Genomic DNA, 15571 nt, shown 5'->3' on the forward strand with positions numbered 1-15571 from the left:
TCTGAATTTTATTTCCTTGTCAAGGAGGAATAAGCATGTGAAGTTTTGAAAGATATTGATGATATTTGCCAATCTGCAAGCCCCCTTTCCTTTCTATTATTATTTAAAATACAAAGCAGCTAACCTCTGCAGAACTGGTGAATGTCTCTTGTGGAATAGAAATTCTCCCATTTAGGTTCGAGGGTGAGAGCGCATGTTTGTTGACTGTTTGTGAAGTGAAGATTTTCCTTTCATGCACCCTTAATTCTTTCTCTATGTTTAGAGCTAGGTGAGCCCTGGCCCACTAGCCCATGGCCACCATCGGCACGGACTAGAGGCATGAATTCCCACGGAAGGGCTTGCAGAAAAGTTGAGGTGCCTCACATGTGGGGGGCAATTCGGAGGCAGCAACTGCACAAGGCTTCCCCAGCAGTCGGTGCCCCGAGAAAGCAATGCTTGTTCTAGATAACACGATTGCCTTTCCACCAGAGATTCATGGCTGGGAAGGTAAATGCTTGCTTGGATTTCCACAGTGTCGCCAGCAGATGACACGGTAGCTGAACAGGGTGATCCCGTCACGGTTTTACCTTTGGACACGTAATTCCCGCTATTCTGAGAAAAATTAGAAATAGATGCCATGGAGTAAAAAAAAAACCCAGGAATGACTCCACCTTTTCAGGTGACATGGAGCTAGCTAGAAGTTATGCATCATGAGAGAAAATGAAGCTCGCCGAAGACAGCGAGACGAGATTTCCCCTCCGGACGCAGTGATGCAGTGAGCTGAGAAGTTTGCTACCGGCACTCCCTGGAGTTTACAGGTTGCTTTTCCTCGGGGAGCTGGGCGAGAATGATGGCGATGCAGTGAAAGTGTTATTTCCAGGGAACTATCATGCCAAAGGCCCCCATCATCCATAGTTCTGCACAGTGAGGATAAGTGGCCTGCACGAGATCACTCAGTGAGTGGCGGACTGGAACAGGAGTCTCCTACGCTGCTTCCACATGACTCTAAGGTGGCAGTGAGCGCACTTTCCATGCAGACTCGCTGGAAGATCAGAGAGCGAGTAAATCTCTACAGCGCGGCATACATTTATTTTATTTATTTATTTAGAACTTTTTATATACCGACAACCGTTTGCACATCGTATCGGTTTACAAGTAACTCAACTTTCCGGCAATGCCTTTACAGGGAACAATAACTATGTATACAAGAACTTGCAACTAATACAGAAATGGGGTAACTATTTACAGGTACGATGGTAATTTACAGTTTCCCAGGTACGGTGGGATATAAACAATAAACTGAGTATAGAGCTGGAAAGGCGATGGGAAGTATGAGGGAAAACAAAAGGGTGGAGAAGTGGGTTTCAGAGAGGGGTGTTAACAGGACGGGGAGAGTAGGGTGGGGTAGGCAGCAAAACGAAGAGTTTGCATTGTGGGGAAGTAGCTGGGGAAAGTATGAGGTTCTTCAAGGGAAGGTATTATATACAGCTCAGGGAGTCATCCGGAGGTAGGTTAATGAGTGAAGGGTATGCCTGTAGGAACAGCCACGTTTTTAGTTTTATTTTTTAATTTGGGGGTAGAAGTTTCGGTGCATAAGTCTGGGGGTATGGAGTTCCACAGGGTCGGACCGGCTAGGGGAAAGGCTCTGTTCATTGTGGAGGTAAGTTTAGTGGATTTGATGGAGGGCAGGGCGAGTAGGTCTAGCAGAGGTACGAGGCAGCAGGGGAGGGTTGATCCAATGGGTATTTTCATTGCTGATGCTTTTGTGTATGATGGAGAGAACCTTATACAGGATTCGGTAATGTATTGGTAGCCAGTGGAGCTCGATAAGAGTTGGAGTGATATGGTCACGTTTTCTGGAGTTAGTAAGAATGCGTGCTGAGGCATTCTGTAAGAGTTGTAATGGTTTGGTATATGTGACGGGGAAGCCAAGGAGGAGTGCATTACAGTAGTCCATTTTGGAGAAAATAATAGACTGTAATACTGTGCGAAAGTCTGTGAAGTAAAGAAGGGGTCTGAGTTTTTTTTATAGTTTGTAATTTGAAATAGCAGTCGCTTAGGATGGATTTAATGAATGGTTTGAACATCCTACTAGTGCTACAGGCAGGAGCTCTCCACATTCAAAAGCAGTAAAGTTCTTACAGCTCTGTGCCCCAAATGCTATTGAGGATTTGTAAAAGGGGTTCAGCTTTCGTGGCAGTGCTGTGCGCTGCCGTGAGGAGGACGTGCATTCGATCCCTAGGTCGGGTCTTCCACTCCCTGAATTAAACAGGGCTGGGGATACCGGTCCACAGCCCCGGCGCATGGAGAAAGAAATGGTAATCGTGGCGCGATGTCCACGCCGCATGGTGGGATTTGGGGGCCCACGTTTGCAGGGGTCACGGAGGGAGCCCTGGTGCATGACCTCTGGCTGAGGACTCTCACTGCAATGACCGGGCTGAATTTGGGAGAGGAAAGGGGATATAAATCAGGGACAAATCCCTGGATTGTTGTGAGCAAAGGCTCACATCACAGTAGCCCAATAGCAGCCGGTTTCAATTGAGCTTAGAAGCCCAGAGCTGCAGGAGGACAACCCCCCACCCCCCCAAAACAAATGTGCAAGTGCCATCCCTGCAACACAAGTGAGTGCCGGGCCTTGTGCTGCTGAGTCATGCAGAGAACTGGGGGGGGGGGGGGGGGTGCACATTTTAATAAACGCTGTCTCTCTTTCAGGGGGTTTGGGACCTGGCAGCAGATGCGACTCCACGCAGCCAAAAGAAAAGCGGGAGATATGAGATGGCGGACGGAATCGTATCCAGCGTGCTCTGCGCAGTGCTGGTGAGGATAAGCCACAAAAAGCCAATTCCACCATGACGGGGGGGTGTGTGTTCTGTAACCACGATGTCCGCAGGTAGCGCCGTGCACGCTCGCGCAGCTCTAGCCTGAACGAAGACACGCACACAGCACACACGGTTAATGCTGTTAGCACGTGCAGGTTGGTCCTGAATACTTCTGTTGCACCAGCCGAGTTCAGCTTTAAACTAATCCAGAGGATCTCATTTGTAATGTTTTTTTGGTTTGTTTTTTTTAAAATAAGTATTACCTAGATTTTTTTTTTAATCTCTTTATTTTAATTTAATTTTTTTTTTTAATTTTATTTTTATTGAATTTTCATTATCATACAATGACAACAGTATTTTGAGGAAAAATAAACAGAATATATCAAGGAATACAGATGGATTAATATATATCTCCAATCTATAATACAAGAAATTAAATTAAATTAAATCAAATATAACAGGAGTAATATTACCTCCGACTCTAAATGTCAGAAAACAGACATGTTTTAAATTATAAGAATAAGTGGAGAACCATATAAAAGCGGTTCATAAGAAAAGTTTTAGGAATTGGCAGTTTCATCTAGTGCAACAATTTTACTTTTTCTTCCATGCCCTAGGTCCTCATGAAGATATTAAGAGTGTGAGTCCAGGTATAAACGCAGTTGTTGAGGGTCCGAAAAGATATATCTATCATTCTGATGTATCAGGACACATCTACAAGGAAATCGCAAGAAAAATTTGGCTCCTCGAGAGAGCACCTCATTTTTCATCTGAAGAAATAACTTCCTTTTTTCTTGTGTCTTTTTAGTAATGTCAGGAAACACTCTCACCTGAGAGCCATAAAACAGATATTGTTGTTTTCTAAAAGATAATCTCAGTATATTTTCTTTATCAGAGGCCTGGGTAAAGGTCACAAACAAAGTTGCTCTCGCTTCAATTTTAGCCTCATAGGATTTCTCCAAGAAATCTGTAAGATTATCGAATACAGTGTTATCCCGGTCTTCTTGTTGTTTTGTAACTTCTTTCCCAGGAAGATAGTACATTTTTTAGATTTCTGGTATGGTATTTTCAGGCAGCCCCAATATATATCTCTTTATTTTAAATTTTCATAGAACTTACAAATTTAACAACGAATAATTCTTACATTTTAAACTGGATTTATCCTTGATCAGATTTAATGCACACTGTCAGCTGAACAAGTTGCTCCAGGCACCCTGAACACTGCGTCAGATTCACTTACGGTGCTGTTGTTGTCTTCTTTAGGGCTTGTTCTCCTCGCAAGAAGGAATCCTGGGCTTTCTGTTGCATTTCATGACAGACATTAGTGGCACTGTTTGAATGCACATGGAAGACATAGCTGCACTCTTACTCCCCTGCCCATCTCGATGGCCAGCAGCACTACTGCCTGGTGCAGGGAACTCGACATGCATTTACCCTCTTCATTTCTGGAGAGAGGGCTCTGTAAGTAAAGAAAGAATGGTATTCACCCTCTTGCCAGGCCCACAGAGAATTCCAGTGCAGCAATGAAGGGGTTAATGAAATGGCAGGGAGCTTCCTAGAAGGCTGGAAATTATTATCTCCTATTTTGCCATAAAATACATCTGTTTGCAGGATTATTACAAAACCGGAGTTATCCACTGCCTGTCCCTGAGCTCTGAAAGACGCGTGACCAACAGAAGGATAATCAAATGCCAAAACCTCAATAAGTAGCGGAAAGAAGCCAAGCAATCTTAGCTGTACCTCACATTCAGTTACAGGAAAGCACTTGGCCCTGCCCCCTAATAGGCCCCGCATGGAGCCTGGGTACTGCCACGGGGAAGCATCACCTGAGTCCAAACCTCAGACTCGAGTACCAAAAATGGACATATTTAGTCTCCTATAAAGCCCTCTAAATGGGCACCATACACCCACAGGGTAGCACTTTAACAGGGCAAATGTCAGCACAGCTTTTTCAATTTTCTTGTGCTTATATATTGAGTGTAAACTCTTTGGATCAGGGTCCATAGAACCATGACCTTTTGATTCTGCAAAATTCCTGAGGCACGTACATGTCCAGAGACCTGGAAATAGAGAAGCCAGGCCATTTTCTTTTTTTTTTTTTCTCTCTCATGCTGCAAAAAAAGAAATCAGAGCCAGCTTGAGAGCGATCAACTCCTGCACCAACCTCCACGTTGATCCCCGAATGGAAACATCGCACTGCATACTCCAACCACAACACGTAAATCATGTTGTTGTTCCAATGGATCCTCAAAATTGTTGATCGGGTGCACATCCCGAGAAATGTTTGGGGCGGCCCCCAGAACTGACATGGCATTAAGGTAAGAACCGTGAAAGGGCGAACCGTTGTAGGGAACCACAGCACAATGGGGCAACACTATGGGGGTAAATTCTCAAAAGCCTTGTTGGGAAGGTTTGTGACCAGCACTGAAAATATATCCCTTACGTGGGGTAATTTCACCAGTGATGACTTCAGGGAAAGCTTAGTAATGGCATATCATCAGCCGCTTGGTTCCAGACTTCATCCAAATACGTCGTTCATTTTTCTGCAAGAAACTGATTTGATGGTGTCACCATAACCCAATGGATGTTCTGGCATTTATTGCTAAGAGCTGAGAAACTGTATTTCACTTGCCCTTCAGTCTATGCATGCAGTTATCAAGATTTGGAGAAATCAGAGTATGAGAAGTGAAACCACTAACTATTCCAAGAGTAACTTTCCCCTTGTTAGGAGCTTTGTTACATAAACTGTCCAATGTTGGTGCTTCTGAGCAGTCCGCTGGCTATTTATTTATTTATTTATTTATTTATTTAAAACTTGGATCAGTTAATTCTGCCAGCAATGGCAGCCAGTGCCAGGAAAAGGGATTGCAAGAGCCACATGGATGGATTGGGACGATGAGAACCCTCCTCTTGTGCGAGAGGAGCACTCACTAAATAGGAACCATTTGACCGGAAAGCTCATCTGCATACTGTTCCAGCATTCCCCAGGAGAGGACTCCAGAGTCACAGCAAGTGGTCCAGGTTTCAAACTCCACAGCCCCAACTTCCAGAGGGCCTGCACTCTTTGCAGTAAAAGAGGACTGGCAGTGCACACCATTCTCAAACCTCTCAATCAATTGAGAGAAGATCAACTTGCTGGTGGTTGAAGAGGATTGGAAACTATAGCTTTGGGAAATCTTAGGACTTAACAAAGTTTGGAGAGAGGTGAAATAGTGGGATTTATTTATTTATTTGTCGAATTTTATATACCGTCATTCAGTTTTACCATCACAACGGTTTACAAAGGATCGATTTTTATACTCATATATTTGTTAACATGGCTTTTTAGTCATTCTAGTATATATTTTTTCATAGAGTCAGTCTGGTATAGTCTGGTATATTCTGGTATAGTCGTTTTAATATAATGTCATTAGGAGTTTAGGTAGGCTTTTGTAAACATCCACGTTTTTAGCTCTTTTTTGAAGGTTTTTAAATTTTGTTGTGTTCTCACATCCATTGGGAGGGAGTTCCAAAGTTCAGGGCTTCCTAGGGATATGGCTCTTTTCCAAGTTGTGATGAGTTTGTGACGGGTTGGTGGGATTTTTAGTAGGCCTTTGTTCGCTGATTGGAGATTTCTATTTGGTGAGTGGAGTTTTATGGATGCGCTGAGCCAATTTATTTGTTTTTCATATATTATTTTGTGAATTATGGTTAGTATTTTGTAGTCAATCTTGTATTTTATTGGAAGCCAGTGTAGTGAAATGAGGGTTGGAATAATATATTTGTTAGAGTTTGTGTGTCTGAGATAATAAGCAAGCCAGAGGGATTTAATTCTAGTGTCTGTCTTTCCCTCCCACCTACCCCTAGCTCATCTCTTGATTTATAGGCAAGAGACACTTTCAATCAAGCTCTTATCTAAATTATACTATTGCACCAGATCTAATTGAGAGTTTAATCATCCCCTTGTAGGTCATTACCAGATTAATTAGTGAACACACCTATAAACTTAAAGGACTCTAATTCCAACTTCCATAGCAACCTAAACTTAACTAGGAACTCAACAAAATTAAGATGAAGGCAGCAGTCCAGCAGCAAGGGGGGGGGGGGGGGGGCTTTCCAGTCTTTTGCATTGAATGTCATATGAATGATTTTTTACCCACCAGTGAGATGTTATATGTGTGCTCCTGGTGCAAGAGTTCCGGGCTCTCAGAGAACGAGTTTGATCTCTGGAGACTAGAGTGACAGACCTGGAGGAGCTGAGGCAGAAAGAGAGGTACATTGATGAGACCTTCAGGCACATAGTAGCCAAGTACCATAATTTGCAACTCAGAGACCTGGTGGAAGGAGACTAACCAATGGGACAGTGCTATATCAGGGTACAAATTATATCGCAATGATAGGGAGGATCAACTTGGTGGGGTTGTGGCACTTTATGTCTGGGAGGGCATAGAGTCCAACAGGATAAAGAACATACAAGAGACTAAATGCTCAGTAGAATCTATATAGGTAGAAATCCCATGTGTGTTGGGTAAAAGTATAGCAATAGGAGTATACTACCATCCACTTGGCCAAAATGATCAGATGGATAATGAAATGCTAAGAGAAATCAGGGAAGCTCACCAATTTGGCAGTGCAGTAATATTGACTGGGTAAACGTAACATCAGGACATGCTAGAGACATAAAGTTCCTGGATGGAATAAACGCTTTATGGAGCAATCGGTTCAGGAACCAATGATAAAATGAGGAAAATATTAAAAAAAAATGAAAGGTGCAGCTGCAAAGGTTAAAAGTGTACAACAGGCGTGGACATTGTTTAAAAATACAATTTTAGAAGCGCAGTCCAGATGTATTCCCCACATTAAGAAAGGTGGCAGGAAGACAAAATTAAGCTCTGAAATTTGTTGCCAGGGGATGTGGTTAGTGCAGTTAGTGTAGCTGGGTTTAAAAAAGGTTTGGATAAGTTTCTTGGAGGAGAAGTCCATTAACTGCTATTAATCAAGTTGGTTTAGGGAATAGCCACTGTTATTACTGGCATCAGTAGCATGGGATCTACTTAATGTTTGAGTACTTGCCAGGTACATGTGACTTGGATTGACCACTATTGGAAACAGGATGCTGGGCTCGATGGACCCTTGGTCTGACCCAGTATGGCAACTTCTTATGTTCTTATGCGGCCACTTAATCTGTTACGCAAACAATGTTCATTTTTTTCAACGTAAGATAGTATAATCTTCAAAATATCCATTTTCTGCTTGCTCCTCCCTCCCTCCTTACCAAATCATTTTATTGATTTTCATGTTAAGCAGATTAAGCATTAATTATGATATAATTACAATATGGGGAACTGTCATACCTCCCAAATTATATCAGAACTACAGTTGTTTGCAGAAGGTTGGAATTTAGCCTGCTGGTTTCTTGGCTGTGCTGCTTCTGCTTTCTTCATACCCTAGGGTCATCTTTATCTTGGCCCACTTCCTAAAATCTCTTGTTTATGTTTTAGTCATTCTTTGCAATGGCTCACTGCGATGGCAGAGTGGACTTCTGATAAGCATTGACACAGCAGCCCCCTGGAGAGGGTCAAATCCTTAAAATATGCAAATTGAAACTATGAATATTCAAATATCATGAAAACCCACCTGGCTGAGGTTACTAGGATAGGTTTGGGAATCACTAAGATAGCACCACCCAGCTTTGTCTCATGCATGATCATTGGGGGTGTCCTGGAAAGCAGACCTCTGTGCTGCCTTTGAGGACCAGGGCTGCCCATTCACAGCTCAGCTCCATATTGATGAAAGCAGCCAAGTAGGACCTCCAAAGGAAGCTGGACCGATCGGGTTCAGTGTATGTTATGTAACTGCTGGCACTGCTGGTCTGGCTGCCACCCCTGAAAACACTGGATCCAAGTGTAAGGCTGCAGGGCATGCGATCTTTTGAAATTCTGGAGACCCGGGGATGTGGTACAACCTAGTGGGAGACTTTAGGTTGGCCCCGGCTTTTTGGCATTCCCTTTCTGATGCATCATGTTACAGGCAGCTCTGATCACAAATGGAAGATGTGGTAACGACGAATGCCATAAATGCTCTCTGGGATAGAAACGGATAAAAAAAACCATGGGCTGGCTAAATATCCCTCTGGAAATTGGGTCGCATCACACTAGGGTTGCCAGCTAGCTCCATACTTTTTCAGAACAGACTGGTTTACAACCGGATTTACCTCTGTTGCCTACAGGTCCATGCAGTCCGCCAGAACTGGATCAACCTCATCTTGCAAAACCAGGGCCACTTGGCCACCCTACATCAAACCCCTCACAGACCGGCTTTTATATTTTTTGTCTACACAAGCAATGGGTACCGTTGTAAACGTTATTAGTGAGAAGTAACTAATTGCATTTCTACCAAGCAACTAGGAATTATTACTGGTTGCTATTACAAGTTACTTAAATAAGCAAATAACTCATTACTTTTTTTAGCTGCTGTGGATCTATGTGAACAAGATCCTGATCGCCTGTGATTTTACCATGACTGTAAATTCACCAAAATAAAATAAAACAACATACTGCAACCACGCTGCACAAGAGACACTCCCAAGAAACTGACACACATTAATCTCATGAGAATTAATAGGCTACTTTTTAACAAAAATAAACCTGTCATGCTGTTGAAAGAGTTGAGTATGGATACTTTTGAGTTTAGTTACAAAAATCAACTGAAATTACAGTGCTTTTGTTTTGGGATAAAAAGTAGTTGGATACATATTTAGTTACCTGATGGATAGTGTAAGTAGTAATTAATCACAGCTAAGCAGTTTCTTGATACTGCTTTAATCTACAGCACTTGGCAGCAGTATTGTTGAACAGTGAGGAAAATTATTCTGGCTTGCCAAGAATTCAGGTGGCAGTGTCATTGAAAGCAAAGCTTGGCACTGCCAGCACCGAAATGCTGACAAGTCAGTGTTATGGTATGTATTAAAAGCTTCGTGTTATAAAAACGTTTAATCATGAAAAAAGCCTCATGTTGTGGGTCCAGGGATGATTGTTAGGACTCTGAATTCCGGTCTTTGTAATTCTGTGAACACACTGATATTCTTTTGTATTTCCTGTTGTTCTTAAATGTATTCTCTGCTAAATAAAAAGTAAAAAAAAAAAGCCTTATGTGACTGACGAATCCTAACCCTAGACACAGACCTCCTAACGTCTCACGAAACAATTGATACATACTTTTGTATTTTGTCTTCTTTATGAGACAGAAAGCTGAATTCTCACTTAGATTAATTTGCTGCTTGGAAGAACCAAACACTTTGGTCCTGATTTTCAAAAGCATTTACATGCATAAAACTAGGTTTACACGTGTAAAGGCACTTTACCTGTGTAAGTGGGCTTTTGAAAATTGCTACATTCTATGCCATTGAATTGGCCATAGCATTTACCCACATAAGTGCGCTTTACACAGGTAAATGGCTTTTTAAAATTGCTATAATAGTAGTTACATTTACATGTGTAAATCTTTTTGAAAATTACCCCCAATGTGTTTATCAGGATGCCGGGAGACTTGCCCCAGTGCACACAGAGAGTCAGTGGCAGAGAGACGTCTTGAACTCCCATCCCAGTAACTTCTCCTGAATCTGGATCCCAAGAATTTAACTCCTCGGCCTCCTTCCAAATGTTAAGTTTGAAGCTTTGCCGATGATGATGCTTCCAAGCTTGCATCATCTCAACCATCTTTCTCGGTGTTCCCACGTGTTCAACACTTGCTTGTGCTTTTTTTTTTCCTGTGTTCAGTTCTTTACAGTAGCAGACTGAACAGATTGTTTAAGTACATTGAGAACTGGAAAATTGCAAAAGCTGCATTAAAGGAGCAGAAGCTGAAAAACATTGGTATAGAAGGGATGGAAGTTTTTTCCAGTTGACTTAACATCGTGTACTGGATTCTCACCTAGTAATGGCACAGTCAGGAAAGCATCTCCTATTCCAGTGGCATCTTTTTGTGTTCTAGGTCCAGGTCTGATGCAGGTCATCTCCATTATACAGTTCCTGTTAATTTATGAATATTTTAGTGTAAAGCCTGTTGCTCGTTAGTTCTCTCACGTGTTTCTTGTAAAGCCCGTTGCTGCATTATGTTCTATTGTAAACCGAGGTGATGTTCCAAACGTGCCTCGGGATATAAAAACTCATAAATTCATAAATAAATAAATAAATGGCACACACTTGGACTGCTGCCTGCAGGATGTTTTAGGATTGTTCCTTTATTGGAAGGCATCACCCTCTGCCTTCTTTGCAAACACACCCAACTGCTAGTACTAGGGCTCGTCAGACCATGAAACCTTTACTGGCTTGGCCTATGAAAACAAATTATCTCAAAATAATGTTGTACATGAGCTACGCAGGCCATCTGGGTTCCTTCTTCAGATGAACGTGTGGCCTAAAAAGCTCAGACACATCATCATCATGTGGACGGAAACGTCTCAAACACTGTTGCAATCAAGACGGGACGTTTGAGACGTTTCCGTCCACATAGAAGCACCCTTTTCAACAATTTATAAAGCACTCCTGAGGAAGCGATCTTAGTATCGCGAAACACCGGCCGCTGTCGGGGATTCAACTTCTGAAGCTTATTCTCAGGGACCAGCTGATATTCTAAGACTGTTTTGAATCACACTTAAAATATATACTTTAAAACATCTAACCACAAGTGACGAGTAGTCCGGACGGCAAGTGTTTATCACTGCCGTCGTCTGACTTGCTGATGCGGTATCATTTAAAATCGAGAATTTTTTGATTTTGAGTGTGGTCTGCACAGCATTGGAATTTATTCTACTTTGTCTTTTTTGTTTCGTGGTTTGATTGATAAGACTAGTGCCGCAGTTCTTTGTTTCATTGCCTATATAATTATGTGCAACACCCTTTTATCCATATGCCCTGGGATAAGGAGGAGGGAAAGAGCCACCATGTAGACTTTCAATGTGTTCCAAGCAAATCCATATCAGAGCATCGGTCATTGGCACATCAGAAGATCAAGACATTGTAACATATCTTCCTACCCAGATGGATGAACTGGACAGGTTAAACGTGCCGCTCTCTCGCTTATCTCTGCAGGCCCTCTGGGACTAGTGCAGCCCTTGCTGAATGGTTGTTATGGTTCTCATCGATTCTTGTGCTAACAGGACAGCCCTAGTCCAGCTGGTGTCAACCCAAAGCAAAATATCCCTCCTTGCACGCCTTTACAAAGCATCTCTCTGTTCTCAGACTCTTGAGGATGTTACACTGGTTCAGGGTTTGTTCCAAAAATAAAGGAAACAAGGTAAAAAGGGACAGCCACTGCCTCAGCTGCAACAGGACCCAGACAGGTTCTTGGGTTATTCTGCACATGTGCGCTGCTCCCCACTGCTCAGTTTGTTGGTTTGGATTTAACTCTCCCTACAGCAGTATATTACTGTTGGCTACCAGAGAAACTCTGCTATGGCTTCTTGTCTGTATCCAGTATGCTCTGATACTAAACAGCACAAGATGGGTGAGGCAAGTTTTATACATCGTTTGCAGACTTAACACTGATAAGCATTATTCATTGTACAAATCTTTTAAAGTTCTGTATTTAATAGGAATATAAATTCTTCCTAGGTTTCATTAAATTGCACTACAGCAAAGGGAAAATGTGAGATGTCAATAAGGGAAGTTAAAGCAGCCACACTAGGCTGGACTCCTCAGAAGAGCAGCTTTGTTGTTTCTGGTTCCATTGTAGTCTTGATTGATCTTACTCCTAGGACTTCTTTCCTTTTGACAATAATTGTACGCTGCTCTCCAGCCCACCAGGACATGACTTGAGAGGCTGATTCTTATTAATAAAGTACCATCTGTTTACACAACTTGCTAATGGTCAAAGTTAGAGAAAATCAATATAAACAAACTACAGATGGTTACAAGGCCCTTCCTCTTGCAGGCTCACACACCAGGGGAAACGCAGTCTGCAACCTTTGAAGACTTGTTATGGGGAGTTTTTGAGTTAAGGAATTTGCTGATTGCCTGTTAAAGAGAAAGAGTAAAATGATGTTTTGGCAGTTTATTTATTTATTTATTTAAATGATTTATATACCGGAGGTTCCTGTATAATATACATATCACCCCGGTTCACAAGGAACAATAACTGTCGCTACATTTAGCGGTTTACATAGAACAGAATAAGAATAAAACAGGAGTTTTTACAATTGAACATTGAAAATTAAGTAAACAAGTTTTAACATTGTACAGATTAATCGAAGTAGGTTACATTTTCTTCAACGTGTTCTTAGCTCTAGGGGAAAGCTTGTTTGAACAGCCAAGTCTTAAGTTTCTTTTTAAATGTAGGGTGGCAGTTAAGAGATGACTGCAAGATGCATGGGGGCCAAAATCTATTACAAGCAGACAGTGTGGCAGCAGCGAGGATAAACGTCATGGGCCACTTGCACTATGACTGTTGTCAGATCCTGGATAAAATCTCAGTGATGTGTGTACCAGTGAAAATCCTGAGATGGGCTGCCCTCTTCTCCTTCATCCAAGTCCCTGGGCCAAGCAAAGTATCCAACAAGCCATACAGTAAGTCCAGTACGTAAACAATATTCTTCTGATACATTGTTGGATAATGAAGTTCCTTGGTCAGACCACTCACTAATCAGTTTTTCAATTATTTGGCCTAAAGATGCAAAGTCTATTAACCCACAGTTCCGTCAAGGCTTTATTGATAGCTCTAAATTTATTGAAGACTTACAACCTTTCTTAGACTCCAACTCTTCTGATGACCTACATGATTTAATTGATGGTTGGACTGATTCTGTTGTTTCAGTGCTTGATGTTATTGACCCCCTTAGCCCCGTTTCTCATATCAACAGGACATCCCATCCATGGCTAACTCTTATTCTGCTTACAAAATCTCTGAGGAAAAGTGAGCAAGCTTGGCACAAATCTCCCTCGTCTATAAGTGCATCTAATTTTAGACTTTTACTGGCCAGGTATCATTCTGAAACACTCAAAGCTAAAAAGAATTTTTATGCTGAAAAAAAAATAAGGGAGTTAGGCAACAATTCTTTCAGTTAGCCAAAAATGTGACCTGCGACCTGAAAACTTGTTCATCTCCTTTTGATACACTATCTGCTGAGGCCTTTCTAAACTATTTCTTTTTAAAAGTGGAGAACCTCAGTTTGACTTTTGCCAATGTCAGCCCCTGGTATCACAATCTTCCTTCACTTTCTAGTTCAATTTGGTCATCTTTTAATGACATATCTTCTTTTGAAATTTCCAAAATTATTTCTTCAATGAACAATGTGTACTGTCCTTCAACCAATGCTCCTATTGCCCTTTTTAAAGCAAGTAATGATAGCATTGCTCCATTATTAACAACTATAGTCAACAAATCATTTCAATGTGGATGTTTTCCAGACTGCCTTAAAAAAATAATTTGCTAAACCCCTTTTAAAGAAGCCTAGTCTGGATCCTTCTGACCCAATTAATTATAGGCCAATTTCATCCCTACCATTTCTTTCAAAAGCCATTGAATGTGCATTACAGCAATTTTTATTTATTTATTATATACCGACATTCAATCTGAGATATCACACCGGTTTACATTCAGGTACTGTAGGTATTTCCCTATCCCCAGAGGGCTTACAATCTAAGTTTGTACCTGAGGCAATGGAGGGTAAAGTGACTTGCCCAAGGTCACAAGGAGCAGCAGCAGGACTCGAACCCTGCTCTCCTGGGTCATAGCCCACTGCTCTAACCACTAGGCTATTCTTCCTCCCTGATTTATAGATGTTATAGAAGATAATGAAATATTTGATGCTCACCAGTTGAGTTTTAGATGCTCCATGAGTACCAAACTTCTTTTAGTATCATTAATAGACACTATTAGATGTGGTTTAGATAATGGTCAACAATTTTTACTTGTATCTTTAGATATTTCCTCAGCTTTTGATACTGTCACTCATGAGATTCTTAAATACCAGTTGCAAGAAGGTGGAATGGCAGGAAATGGTTTAAACTTGCTTTCAGCATATCCTAATAATTGAACACAATAATCAGTTCTTTACCTGGCAGCATCTTAAATCTGGCGTTCTGCTCTTTCAGCAGTTTTATTCAATCTTTACTTAGCCCCAATTGCAACCTCCTTGCTAACATTACAGATGGATATAAAATATATGCTGATGACGTTAAATTCTTCATCCGATTACATCCCACATGGGATAAAACTCTTGAACATCTTCGCATTTGCATTTCTTCTACATCAAAATAAACTCTTTAAAATGTCAGAAACTGAATTTTTATTAATCCATAGGCCTCACATTGTCTGTCAGCATGGTTCTGCTTCAATTGAGAACCTGAGCTTTCCTATCAATGTTCCTATTAAAAGCTTAGGTGTCTGGATTGACTCGTCTCTTTCTTTTCAGCAACAAATCAAGTCCATAATTGAAGTTGACTTTTTTAAATTACGTGTTATTAGCTGGTCTATGACTTCTTCTGCCTAATCATGATTTCCTCACTATTGTTCGTGCGATTATTTTCCCCCACATTTATTATTGTAACAGTCTTTACTTAGGACTTCCTTCTAACTCTTTATATCCACTACAACTGCTTCTTCATTAGGCAGCTAGATAGATTACTGATGTTAAACATACGATATTACTCCTGTACTCTTGTACATTGGCTAATGCTTTGCTAAGAATATATAAACGTCCACGCGAGTTGAGATCTTCACAACAAGGATTGCTTGACGTACCATCTGTTCATCATGCCCATCTTTCGACAAGGGGACTCTGCAGTTTCGGTTGC

This window comes from Rhinatrema bivittatum, chromosome 12, assembly GCF_901001135.1.
Source record: "Rhinatrema bivittatum chromosome 12, aRhiBiv1.1, whole genome shotgun sequence".
In the NCBI taxonomy this organism is placed as follows: domain Eukaryota; kingdom Metazoa; phylum Chordata; class Amphibia; order Gymnophiona; family Rhinatrematidae; genus Rhinatrema; species Rhinatrema bivittatum.